Source organism: Anomalospiza imberbis, chromosome 2, assembly GCF_031753505.1.
Source record: "Anomalospiza imberbis isolate Cuckoo-Finch-1a 21T00152 chromosome 2, ASM3175350v1, whole genome shotgun sequence".
NCBI lineage: Eukaryota > Metazoa > Chordata > Aves > Passeriformes > Viduidae > Anomalospiza > Anomalospiza imberbis.
Window position 1 is genome coordinate 15,895,033 of NC_089682.1, and position 13,316 is coordinate 15,908,348.

The window sequence follows — 13,316 nt, forward strand, 5'->3', positions numbered from 1 at the left end:
ATTCTGATGTAACCAGAAAACACTACAAAGTCTCTGAAAATATTTTCCTTCGGTAATTATGGGATGCTTTACTTCAACCTAATCAGATTGCAAACCCAATTTGTTTAGTTTCAGAAATGGAAAGTTCTTTTCATGAACTTTTTACTGTTCATAATGGATCCTGCTGGTAACTCATTAGGAAATATAAACTGCATTTTAGCAACTCCTATTTTATTTAGTAGAAAGCTGCAGCCCTTAGAATTCATATTTTCTGGAATGTTAGGATCTAGGTTAAATTATATATATATTTGAACTTCCAAATCAGACAATCACTTCCCCCAGTACTTCACCAATGTGATCTTAATAAGCCATGAATCACTTCTCTTGCTTTTGTGTTCTTGGGAACTTTTGCTGACATCAAGAAAGAGGCACTATATGTAATACTTCCAAAAGGAATCATATGATCTTCTTATATTACCAAAATGTCAATTACTCAAAATTATGGCGATTATTCCTAAATTATAGAAAGCAAACATACAATTTAAAACCTGCTGTTTTAAATAATCCACTGTTCCAAACCATCCCATCTTTAGTAGCACCCTCTGCACCTGGAACTGCTGGTGGTGCTCAGAAGTACCACAAATCTGTGACATTTTTTCTACTATTTTCATTAATGTTGAGTTATGTAAAGGTGCATTTAGACAAAAATTTAAATACAATTAACATACCTAAAAATAATTTAAAATGATATGATCGAGTGATTTTTTTAAAAATAAAAAGATTATAAAAATATTATTTTAATTTTAAGAAGATTGATTTATTAAACAATGTGTACATGTAGTTAGGTAGCTGAAACAATTATTTTGGGGTATTACATCTTACAAGAAGCATAGCTCCAACCTTACCATCCTTTACTTTTTTATTGTTTGAAGAGGTAAAAAAAAAGGTTCTTAATTTTTTCCTGAAGCTTTCTTTATAATGCCACATCAAATAGAGGCCTTTAACAATATCTAATGGTTTCACCATTGTGAAACCAACTTAATTGCCAACTTTAAATAACATCCAGGTAGCTCAGTGACTTGTTATCTCCCTCTCATGTGTATCTGATGAGCTGATGGAACTGAAATGTTCTTCTATGGGCAGGATAATTTAATTCCTCTCAGTCCTGAAATCCTGAAAATCCAAAAACTAAGAAAAAAAAAATCAATTTTCAGAATTTCCAAAGTCACATTCCTACAACAGAATAGACTTTAGCATTCACATCGGGGTTTAGATATCTAAGCCTGTTTTTTTTTGTGTGGGAGAAGGTCAACGGTAAGAGTGAGCATTTGCCATTTCAAAGATCCACCTTTGTACAGATGCCTGAAATCAGGCACACAGAGCTGAAAAGTCAGATCAGTATTCAGCAGAGTATGTTATTTGCCCCTGCAAGAATTGCCGTGGAGCTTACCTTGCCCATTTGATTTTAGAAGAGTGTCTGGTCTACCAGGTGAAAATGCCAAAAGAACTTGACTTGTTCAACATTCTCACAGTTCTTACACTGATAACCAGTTCTGCTTCATCTGTGGATCAGGTTCATAGCCCTTTTCCTTGACTAATATGCACAAATGATCACAGAAATACCTGGGACCTATTGCTGTTTAAAAAAAGAATTCTGCTGAGGGATGCAGTGGAACTTATCCCCTGTTTAACACAACTTCCCCAAAAACTCCTAAAGACTAACAGTAATTCAAGATGGTGGGGTTTAATAAGGTTTTTGAATACAATCTCTAAGCAGGCAATATACATTAGATCTGCAGTTAAGTTATTCTTCTGTCACTTGAAAAACCTTGGACTATTGTTCAAGAAAAATCAGATGACTTTAGATACTACTGTGAAATCATCCAATTATTCAAAAAATGTTAGCAGTTATCTTGGCACCATTAGATATCACTAAGCCAAGAAGATGTCATAATTGGAATACACTGGAAATAAATGAACTGGTATTTTGTGCAGATCCCAGTCAGTTTCACAATACCTTTGGAATAGTTACCAGTTATTGAAAAAAAAAAACTTTATAAATTGCACTTCTTAAAAACTTTAATTTAGAAGGCAAGGAAATAATATAAAGATCTCATTATTTAAGAAAAAATTAGTCAAGTTTAAAGTGACTGTAGATCTTCTGTGTAAAAATTCTAGGTATTTACATGGTCTTATTCTGAAGTTTGATATGAATTTTGTGAAACTTTGGCAACAATTCCAGTCCCATGGTAAAGCTTCCCCCACTAGGCACTCGTTGGGCCACTGTGTCCAGGCCTGCCACTCTTGATCATGGTCCTAAACCATGTAGGTAAGATCTTGCTGCTTCTGGGACTTGGCATCAATCCATGGGCTGACAACCTCATCTGAGAAGTGTACCTCTTCTCCGAGAGGACTGAGTGGCTTCCCAGGGCTGTGCTTCTGCCTAAATAGACAACAGATGCCCATGGGAAAAAACAGTAGGTTGCAGTAACTTCTTTCACAACTTTCAGTACTTTGTGGACTACAAACATGGGAGTAAAGGGGAACTTTCTTCCAGAACCTCCTTATCTCTGGTAGCCTCCTTGCCTCTGATTTGCCCAAACCTGTTTTTCTTATCCCAGTGACTCCTTGTCTTTAATCCTTTCTGCTTTTGATTTCTTGTGTACATACTACATGGGCAGGGCTGTGCATGAGAAAATACATTACTAACGTTGCTCTTTACCTTCCCAGGTACATGTGATGATTCAGATATTATAAAAATAGGCTTCATGGAAGTTTCCCAACAAGTCATGTCTCTCTTTAGCGAGAAGTAGAATCCACACAGACTTACATTCTACCCAAATACAGTGGGATGAGTTCTATAGGTGCAGACCAGAATTATCAGGATTCAAGTCATCACCACATGCAATGAGCTCCTGGAAACAGTCTCTGTCTTGTAAAGGATGAGAAATGCATTGTGATACTTAAAGAAGAGAAGAGAAGCCCCTAACATGTAGAGTCCAAATATGTGTGATTTGAAGTGATTGTACCATGAATTAATTAAAACATTTTCGATAGATCCCTTTGTAACTGTTGTTTCCCATGAATATTTTTCTTATGTCCACAAACTGAAAAGACAAGCTGAGGTTATCATTAATCTTCCCATGCTTTTATCACAAATGACCTAAAATTCTATCTATTTTACCTATTAACCTAACAATATATAGTTCCAGCCCTTCTTACTATGACATGGTAAGTTGTAACTGATTTGTAACCTTACTTTGGGAACCACTGACTTAAGCAAACAAATAAAGACCCAGATTTCTTCAGACAGGAAACCTGAACTACATGCATTTTCTCCTTCCACTTTTGTTTTACTGAAGTCAAATGAATAAAAACCCTCTTGGATGCCACTTTTCCACAGAAGAGAAAATAGGTTAAGCGGAAAGAGGTATGGTAAAAACTGTGATGTGGTAAGGATCTTCTTTTTAACTACCCATGATCTAGACCACTGTGTACAAAATGTACTTTTGTTCTATTTTTCGGATGTCCAGATATTAGTAAACTTCTTCTACTCAGGCATCAGGTCCTGCCCAACTTCTCTTCTCATGTAGATGACAAAGTTTCTTAGCATCCAGTAGAGAATTACAGGGTTTGCAGCTTGGGCACTGTTTCTTAGGGATCTAAATACATGGCATACAGATGAGAGTGGGAATTTTGTCACCTTTCAATCACTCATTCTTAAAATAACTGTATGGTTTTATTTGCACACCTTTTGTGATGGGATATCTTTTGCCCTCTAAACTGAATCTCCATAAAAAAGCCTGTATTCTAAATATTGAGACATAAACACCAGGTCCTGAGAATGCAGTTTCATCACCAAAACAAAACAAAACAAAAAAAAAAACCAAAAACCAAAAACCAAAAAACAAAAAAAAAAAAAAAAAAACAAAAAAAAACCAAAAAAAACACAAGTGCCATTTGCTTGCTAAGAATGTCTATTTCTGTGACTGAGCCTTCAACAAAATTTGAATATATAACAACAAACACCTAACTGGCTGACATTTGGTGTTAATTATTTGCTAGCTGCTACCAGACAGCAATATCTGGCATCGCCCCTTTCATTAAATTTAGAACAGGAAATGATTGCATTAACCGACACTGCACTCCCATGAGCACTTCAGGCTGAGGCTGCCACTGAAAGGAGTGACCCTGCATCACCCCCATCCCTGCTGCTCCCAGCTCCTGCCCCAGAGCCATCCTCCCCTCTTCATATGGGAGTATTCTGTGTGGTCCCTCGTGCCGTGGGCTGAGGCACAAACCTGGGTTTGTGCTACCCTTGCAAACAAGAGCTACCCTTGCAGACAACCCCAGCTGGCAGGGTGGGCACACGAGCAGCTGTGCTGGTGCAACACAGCACATGATCTGAAAAGAGAAGGAGCCACTGAGAAAACAGAAGGATTTGTTGCACTTGCTTTAGCCTGTCTAAGACGTCACAGGAAAACTGCAGCAGCAAATATTGGCTTCTGCTTCACACATGAAGTGACTGAATTGCTTTACAATTGCCTTCTATATTATCAGATATTTCAATTTATTGCTGAGGAAGCTCAGGTATATATGGCACTTTCACCGTTATTTGTTATAGAGCAATAACATTAGTGCCATCCAAAATTCAACTTTGCATCTGCAAATCCTGTAGTTTTTGGTTAGCATCTATTGACAAAGGACTCTAGAGCAAGTGTAATCAACCTGAATATCCATGAATAGGAAGCAGCTATGCCTGGGGAATTTACACCTGCCCTTCTTAATTAATTTACCCCCAGAGACTTTCTATACAGTTCTTAATGGTAATGGCTTCTCATTGTTTACTTTTCCCTGTAAAAGATTTTGTGAGGGTCTTCACCCTTTTCAATAACCTATTGCACTTGTGGAAGACCACAGTATCTAAGTTGGGTATATGGAATAACTCATATTAATAAATCTGGATGAATTTCCAGGCTTTGTAGTTAAAAACATACTTTATCTTGGACAAGCATTATTTAAAATGCTTATTACATTTTCATAGCACATTTTATGACAGTTTGCTCCATCCAGTTGAGATTCTAAATTATTTAATCCTCATAGCTATGTCTATTAATTCTCCTTTATTCAGTCATCTGTAAAAATGCCATTATCTATGATTCTTATTCAAAATGTTGTTGAAAGCAGCAGTATTAGCTCCCAGATTCCTATTTCATTATTGCTCAAATAATTTAACAATGGGGAGAATATTCAGGGGGACAGATCAGAGAGAGCTGCCAAACATCTGACTCAATCTATGACAAATTTTGGCATAGGTTAGAAGCAGAGTTTTAATGAACAAAGAGTAAATAAGTACTTTGGTTCTTTGTGGGGTTTTTTTTGGGTTTTTTTGTTTGTTTGTTTTGTTTTGTTTTTGGTTTCTTTTTTGTAGGAAAACTCAGCTTGTTTGCTCAGAAATACACCTCATAAATGAAAAATATTTCTCTTGCACCCAAACACAGGGCTAGGAGACAGGAGGGACAAATGATCCTTTTGTTACCCTTGTGAATTTTCTGTAAATCCTGCTTCCATGTAGCTCATTGTCTGTGGAGTGAGAATCATCCTTTCTGTGTTTGCTCTGGTGATTTGACTTTGGGATGTATTTCATATCCTTTTCTCCTCCCAAACTGAAATAAATTCACAGCAACAAGACCTGTAGGTGCTGTGTTACCCACATCTCTTTATATCCAGGAAGTATCTTGGGCAGCTTCTCATTCAGCTTTTTGCTGTGTTGTGCCTCTGTTACAAGATCTTGTCTGAATCTGCCAAAACCAAAAAGTGATTTTCTCTCCTACACTTCGAATGGCGCCAAGATACATTCATTTACCATTAGCAAGTCACTAGAAAGAAACCAGGTCATCTTTATTTCTATCCCAGCTCCACCCATTTTGCTTGTAATTCAAACTGCTGTAATTGAATCTCCAACAAAATTTCTGAAAACCCTGCGCATCAAAGGGGTACTTATGCAACTCCAGGAAATGCTTCATCCTCTTCTCCAAACTGCACTCAGTCAAAAAATGTAGGGCCTGGCTAAGATGCAGAGCAGTTGAAGCTCAGATGGTAGTTGGTTATCAATGTGTATGCAAACAGCAAGGGAATATTTCTCATGTTCCAAGGATACAGTAAAATATCCTGGGGTTGTAAATTATAAGGAAATGTGAGCATCTTTCAGATTAAAATTGAGCAGAGTGGTTCCTAATAATGCTGATAAAATCACTTACTGTGCCCATGGTATATCCTGTGCTATGGACTGCAGAGAATAGTCATTGCCTTTTCCTTGAGGAGAACACTATTGGAAAATATCTAGAGCCTGCAAGAAACCAGCAGCTGTGAAAAAGCTTTCGCTCAGACATGTCTGATAGCAAATTCCAAACCTTTAGCTTGTTTTTCAGTGGAAGAGGATGAAGAGAGGTGAGCATAACCTCTAGCCAAGTGTCATGCCAGATTTGCTTCAATATTTGAGAAGAATAAGGCCCTGATTTGCTCAACAAAGTGCTGAGCATCACATACCTGTTTTGCCTGAAAACAAAATGAACCATGAATAGGTAAATGTTTTCCTGAGATCCATAAGACAGGCTTTAATTTTAATTTTCCTACTCTGGCCCTTAAGCTCTCTGTTAACAGTGTACCTGAAAGTATCAATGCATGTACGTATTTGGCATGGTAATCCAGTTTACACTGACAATGAAGCCAGTGAAGATATGAGAGTTCAATGGATCTCAGCCAGTGAAGATGTGGATGTTTAGCACATGCAGTGATAACAGGCAGATGAATTTGCTTTCTTCTTTCACCAGCTTACTTAAAACTGCTGCAAGGACAATAGATTTATCCAAACAAACTGAATACCATTACTCAACAATCAGACACTCTTTTTTACTTCTTTAGAATCATACTGAATTAATAAATGAAAATAATTCAAAAGCAAATAAAAATGTACTTTTGATAACAAAGTAAATGTTTTCAGAAAAATTACTTGCTGAGAACAATCACTCAAGGGTACTTCTCAATTCAAGTTTGGTGAATACACTGTTGGCTACATATGTAATCATACTAACTATATTTTAGCATTTCAGAAAATGTTGACGAATTTCTGCTTTTATGGTGCTAAATAATTAAAGCCAAAATAGATTTTTAATCACATTGGTGATTATAGCTTATTATTCACATATACACATGGTTAAAAATAAGTATAAATTAGTATAGATATTAAATACTGGATATACCTCACATAAGGAGTGATACATGCTTCATAGTTGCAACTCAGGATACATTTATGTTTTTACAAAAGCAAACTGAGAAGAGAATCAGGCATTAAAAGCATATTCTTCAGACTGATAGAGACATTTTGCTATATTATCATATTTTCATATATTAATTACATATTATATACTATATATTATACAAATATACACTATAAGTGGAGAGATACTTACAAGTCAAGACCTACAAAACAAGTCAGAAAAAGAATCCAGGCAGTAAGTTCCATTTTCCCAGCAAGTTGCTTTTCTGTTGTTATTATTTGTATCTTCAGATAAGCACTTTCAAGATTTTTGGTTTCCAGCTATCAACAGTGAAAACAAATTGCAATCATACAGGAAGTCTTGAAGTCTCCTTTGGTCCCACCAGGAACATCACAATAGCTTGAAGACAGAACTGAAACATCTGCTACCGGGATTAGATAAGTTACCAGGGACTAAAGAATCTACATTTCCTGGATTCTTACAATGTCTTTATATTTCAATATAAATAAATATCTTTTAAGCTACAATTATATCTTTAACAGAGCATTGGAGAATCAGCACGCATAAAAGAAATTTGAAGTGTCAGCATATTTAAAGTAAATGGAATAAGAGATAGCTAAGTTGAGAAATACATTTTTATTATCTTTTCAGCAAAATGGCCATTTTTTCTGACTTTGTGTAAAGCAAAGGGACATTTTCTTCATACAAAATGTAACTACAGAAATTTTACATATTTCCTTGGCAAAATAATCAGGTTAGGATGTTCAAATCATGCTTTTTTAACTTAGGTAATTTGTGAAAATACTTTGTTAGTCAATGGTGGAAATTTATTACTAGTGCAGTGTACAACTGCCATACGAACCATAAATAAATCTGTTGTCTCAGCAACATCTTGTGGCATTGGGAGACAGTCTGTGCTCATTCAAAGCTGTTCTCAAACTGACACAACTTAACTCCACAGGGCTCAGAAAACTCTGATTTACCACAGTCTGAAAAGCAGCACTGAAGTTTAATGCAATGTGTGTGTTGTGTGTTGGTGGAGAGGTTTTAGTGGTAAAAGGAGCTGTGCATGGCCCATGTGAGGAGCAGCCAGAGCTGCCCCGTGCCAGAGCCCAACAGTTCCAGACAGCTCCAACCAACCCTCCACAGGGCAAGGTTGAGCCCCACAGCCAGTGTGGTGGCCCTTTGGGGAAAAGTGTATAAGAAAGGGCAAAATGCCACACAGCAGGGTGAGGAATGAGGAAAACCAGTGAGACAAACAGCTCTGCAGACAGCAAAGGACTGCAAGAAAGGAGGAGAGGAGGCGCTCCAGGCGCTGAAGACAAGATTGCCCTGCAGCCCCTGGTGAAGATCATGGTGAGGCAGCGTGCCCCTGCAGTCCACGGAGAATGTCATGGTGGAGCAGATTTCCACACTGCTGCCTGTGGAGGCAGGAATATCCAGGCAGTCTATAGGAAGCCTACACTGGAGCAGGTTCTGAATGCATCTTTTGGTGGACCCATGTAGGAGCAGGTTTATCCTGAAGGACTGTAGCCCAAGGACAGGACCTGCACTGGAGCAGGGAAAAGTGTGAGGAGGATGCAGCAGCTAAGAATTATCCTGAACTGCCTGGGAGCCCCATGTCCCATTCCCAGCACCACTTGGGGGGAAAAATGGAGATGAGTCAGGAATGAAGAAGTGAATTCAAGCCTGGGAAAAACAGGGAGTGGGAGGAAGATATTTCAGTTTTTTCCTTTGTTTCTCACCATCCAACTCAATGTTACTTGGCAATAAACTGAATTTTCCCAACTCAAGTTGAGTCTGTTTTGCCTGTGATGGTAATTGGTAACTGATGTCTTTGCCTTTATCTTGACCATGAGCTTTTCCATGGTATTTTCTCCTCCAGTCCTGCTATGGAGGGAGAATGAGACAGCAGCTGGGTGGATGCCTGGCAGCTGGAGAAAGCCAACCCACCACATGCTCTAGGATGGTTTCTGTTCCGTTTTATAAGCAACAAAAACTGTTTTCTTTTACAGTATACTGCTACTTCTTAAATGGTTTTAGTGAAGCTCAGACAATGTTCTCATTCCACAGTGCTGCAAAATATGGAACTTGAGAACTCTGCAGATGGGCCAGAGAGAACCACAAGCCAGATGCTCTCTGTGACTTCTGGTTTATCTTGTCCTTAGTGACTTTAATCATTCTTACACTTCCTATGCCTAATACAATCTCAGGAACCAAGAGATACCAGAAATTATGTCATAGATGTCATACATTTGCAATCAATTTGTTCAGCTTAAAATATTTTAATATCATGAAAGACAAACCTTGACAAATCTTTGAAGATACCATAAAGATGAGTTAATATTTTAAAGAACCAATCATTAATTTGATTACTTATTTTGAAATTAAAATATTTCTGTAGGTTAATATTTTAATGTACTAAATAATTGAATAAAATGAAAAATGTACATACCAGCAAACAAAGAAACCACAGCTAATAATTGGCTAAGTAAAAAATTAGAAGATAAAAAAGATGCAAAGTACCCAAGCATGCATTGCCCAAAGACTGCAAATACAATTTTCCTGAAGTCATCAGAAGCTATAAGGTTAGCCCTTATAGTAACTGTGGAAAACTGCCAAGACCAGACCTCATGGAATGTCATATGTGGTCCCCAAAGACCAGTGTGTATGGATTTAAAAATAATTGGGACTGTAATGCTAAACACAACTACTGAGAAAAAAAAATAGATTCTACTCTATGAATACTGACATCCATATTCTTGCATATTTTTTCATTATACTATCATTTCATTCTACAGTATTCTTGGAGAACTGAGGACCGTTGTTACATCCATCCTGGTCTTCTTCAAGCAACCTTCCTTATGCCAAGATCAGCAAAACTGCATCTTACTGAAGCAAGTTCCAGCTGTCAGCTGACATGATGATCTCAGCTAGTCATTGACTTTGTTTGGCAATATAATTTTCAGACATGTAACATAGTTGTCTTTTGTCCCTTTTATTTGTTTATTTGCTTTTGTGGCCATGGCCATGATAATTTTCTCACCCAAGAACCTAGTATAATCAGCTGCAGCTCCAATCCATTTCCATTTCAATAGACCTTTCTGAAATAAGAGTATTAAATAAAACTCTTCTTAAGACCTTAGTGATTCTTGGCAAAGAGATAAATAAAAATTGGAATTAAGAATGCTTTGCTGGAGGTAGAAGGGACCACCATAGGAACTTTATTCAAAGGCAGGACAAATTTCTGTCAACATTAATAATGGGCATTTTGGGTCTTTGCAAAAACTAACTTATAATCAGTACACTTACCAAAGGGTAAGATAATTAAGAGAAAATAATTTATCACGGAGAAAAGATCCTAAAAATAAAGTCATGGTCTTTCCAAAAGACAGGACTAGGTCCAATTCACCATCCAAAACACAAATACAAAGAATGTATTTCGTCTGTGCTCAGAAGATTTCCACAGGACCTATTAATCACTCAAATAATAAATAGGTCCTCCAAACAAACATTGTGGAGACTTTCTTCAGACCTTTAGAACAGGAATGAGCTATACTTGAAATACAGATGCTATTACTTGGGATATGTTTACACTGAATAATGTAAACATTCAGGACCTTGACAAATTTTAATTTAATATTGGAGGTAATGTATTTTAGAAAATTATGCAACATCCAAAATTGTGGCAGAGCCAGCCTAAGTCTGAAGGTGATAAAAGATAATTCACAAGAAAAAAAACTACCAAGGAAACAACTCCCCTCCCCCAAAATAAGCCTCCCACCCACATTTAGGGACTACAGAAAGGTAACCCTTGCAAAGCAAGGTTACCCAATGACACAAAATGTAATAATTCTATTATAAAAACATGTTTTTGCAACTGAGTAATTCCAGTTGGAAAATCTATTAAAAAAAAATAAAAACCAGTTTTGTGAAAGACTTACAACTTATAAAAATATATTCCAAACTATTTGATGAGACAGGCATAGAAGACTAAAAGAAACATTATTTTTCAGGCACTTGAGTCTTTATGCTCTTCTTTTTTTAATCTCAATTATATCTTGTTTAACATTTAATACTGATAATTATATTACCTAAGTAGAAGTGGATTTTCTGCACAGAGCATTCAGAATGTCAGTCAAATCACAACTAATGGCAGTGCTGAGGTTTACGAGATTCATTTAGACAAAGATTTCTGGCACCAACATGTTAGCATCACCATTAACATTTTAAAAGACTAAATAATAAGAATTTTTGTATCAAATGACAGATATATACAGAAAAAGGTTGAATATGATCTCTCTTCTATAGATGAACAATCTAATTGCTGTCCACCACTTTACTGTCCCTTTCCATCAGACATACCACGTTGTTTTCAGTGCATCCCAGGTGAAGATAAGCCGTATGCTACGCGATGGTTCTTACCACGCAGAGTATCTGCCTCCAGCCATGTGCAAAGCTTGTTGGAACAGTCAGCCTGTAGTAGGTTGTCCAGCTGCACATAGCCTGTCCCAGAAGCTGCCACTTAATAGGACTTGAAATTCCAGTCTTCAACTCAGAAATAATTTATTGCAAAGTCTACATACCCTGAAGTGTTTGGAAAATAAGATGTTTCCTTTGTTTAATCCTCTGCAGAATACCAGAATTAACAGTCAGGTTTGTGACTTCCATGTGTATATACTCCTGCACCCCTGGCAGAGCAAAGGACAAAGGTCTACTCTGAAAAAAATTTTTCAAACTCTGTTTTTCCTCCCAAGCATTTTAGTATGATTAAAAAGAAACTTTGTTAAATGGATTTATGCTGGTGTAAAATCAAAGACAGGGTGGATAAGCTGACCTTTTAAGAACAACTTTCCTCTCTTTCAAGCTAGCAAAAGATTGAAAAATTGACAGAGTTGAAAAGGAAGTTGAAACTTCAGCAGAAAGGTCTTTGAGAAGTACTGAAACAGTTTCCAAAGGTCTCCCCCCACTCCCTGATTCAGTCACTCACAGTTACTCTGCCCACAGTAAAGTGGGCAGAGATCAACACTGCAAAACAAGGGAGTAAATTATAGAGTTAAACTGGAGCAGGAAATCTCCTCTCCTTTGATACACCAAAAGCAGATTGCCTTCCTCAAAACATGATGGCATCTTACATTTTACTCTGCCTTTACACCATCCATCTCTTATTTTGCAGCTGAGATATACATACTTTACTTAAAAGACACAGCAAATCCAAAAACAGATTTAAGACAGGACAACTATGAACACAAATTTTCCTCTCAGGAAAAGAAGAAAAAAAAGTGTTTTCAGGGGTGAAAAGACTTGGCATGAAAGCTAAAATCCTTTCCCTAGTACGTGAAAGATACATACTGCAGACCATACACTGGAAAAGTGTTCCGTGATAAAAAAGATCCTTCTCTGTTGCTTTACCAGTTTCACAGATGTAGGAATCAACAGGGGCATAGTAACCTCCTTGGCTTTATTTTAACAGTTCCTGCTATGATAAAAGTCTTACTACACAAGAGCATTTAATGTGGAACCATTAGAGTCAGTGTCAATTTTCAGAGGTTAACAGAGCTTTTTTTGTAAAACAAGTTTTAAAAACAGAAAAGCAAAAATATTAAATGTTCCCAGAATGAGAATTTGCCTGCCAAGATCCACACAGACTTTTTATGGACAAGCTACAACTCCTTTAAAATGTTTATCTAATGGAAATATAAATGTCAGTACAATTTAAAGAGAGTGAGTGCCATAAATAGAGAATTGAAAGGTTTAATTGTCCTTTCCAGGTGTTCTCTTCAGAATTGCTTTCCTTGGCAACCTTTCCTTGTAGTTTCCCGTAATGTTGATTAGCACCTTGGTCTGGACTTTTGGGTATGCGAGCCTTTCATCACCCTCAAGTTTTTTACAATTTGACGATCATTGTCCTTCACTTGGCCAGAAGTGTATTTTATTCTAAGGGAAAGCAGAGTGTTAGCAGAAATTGTTCTCACAGTGTGATAGACCAGCTGAGGCTGGAGGGGACCTCTGGAGATAGTCCAGTCCAAATTCTTGCTCAGAGCAGGGGCTGCTGCA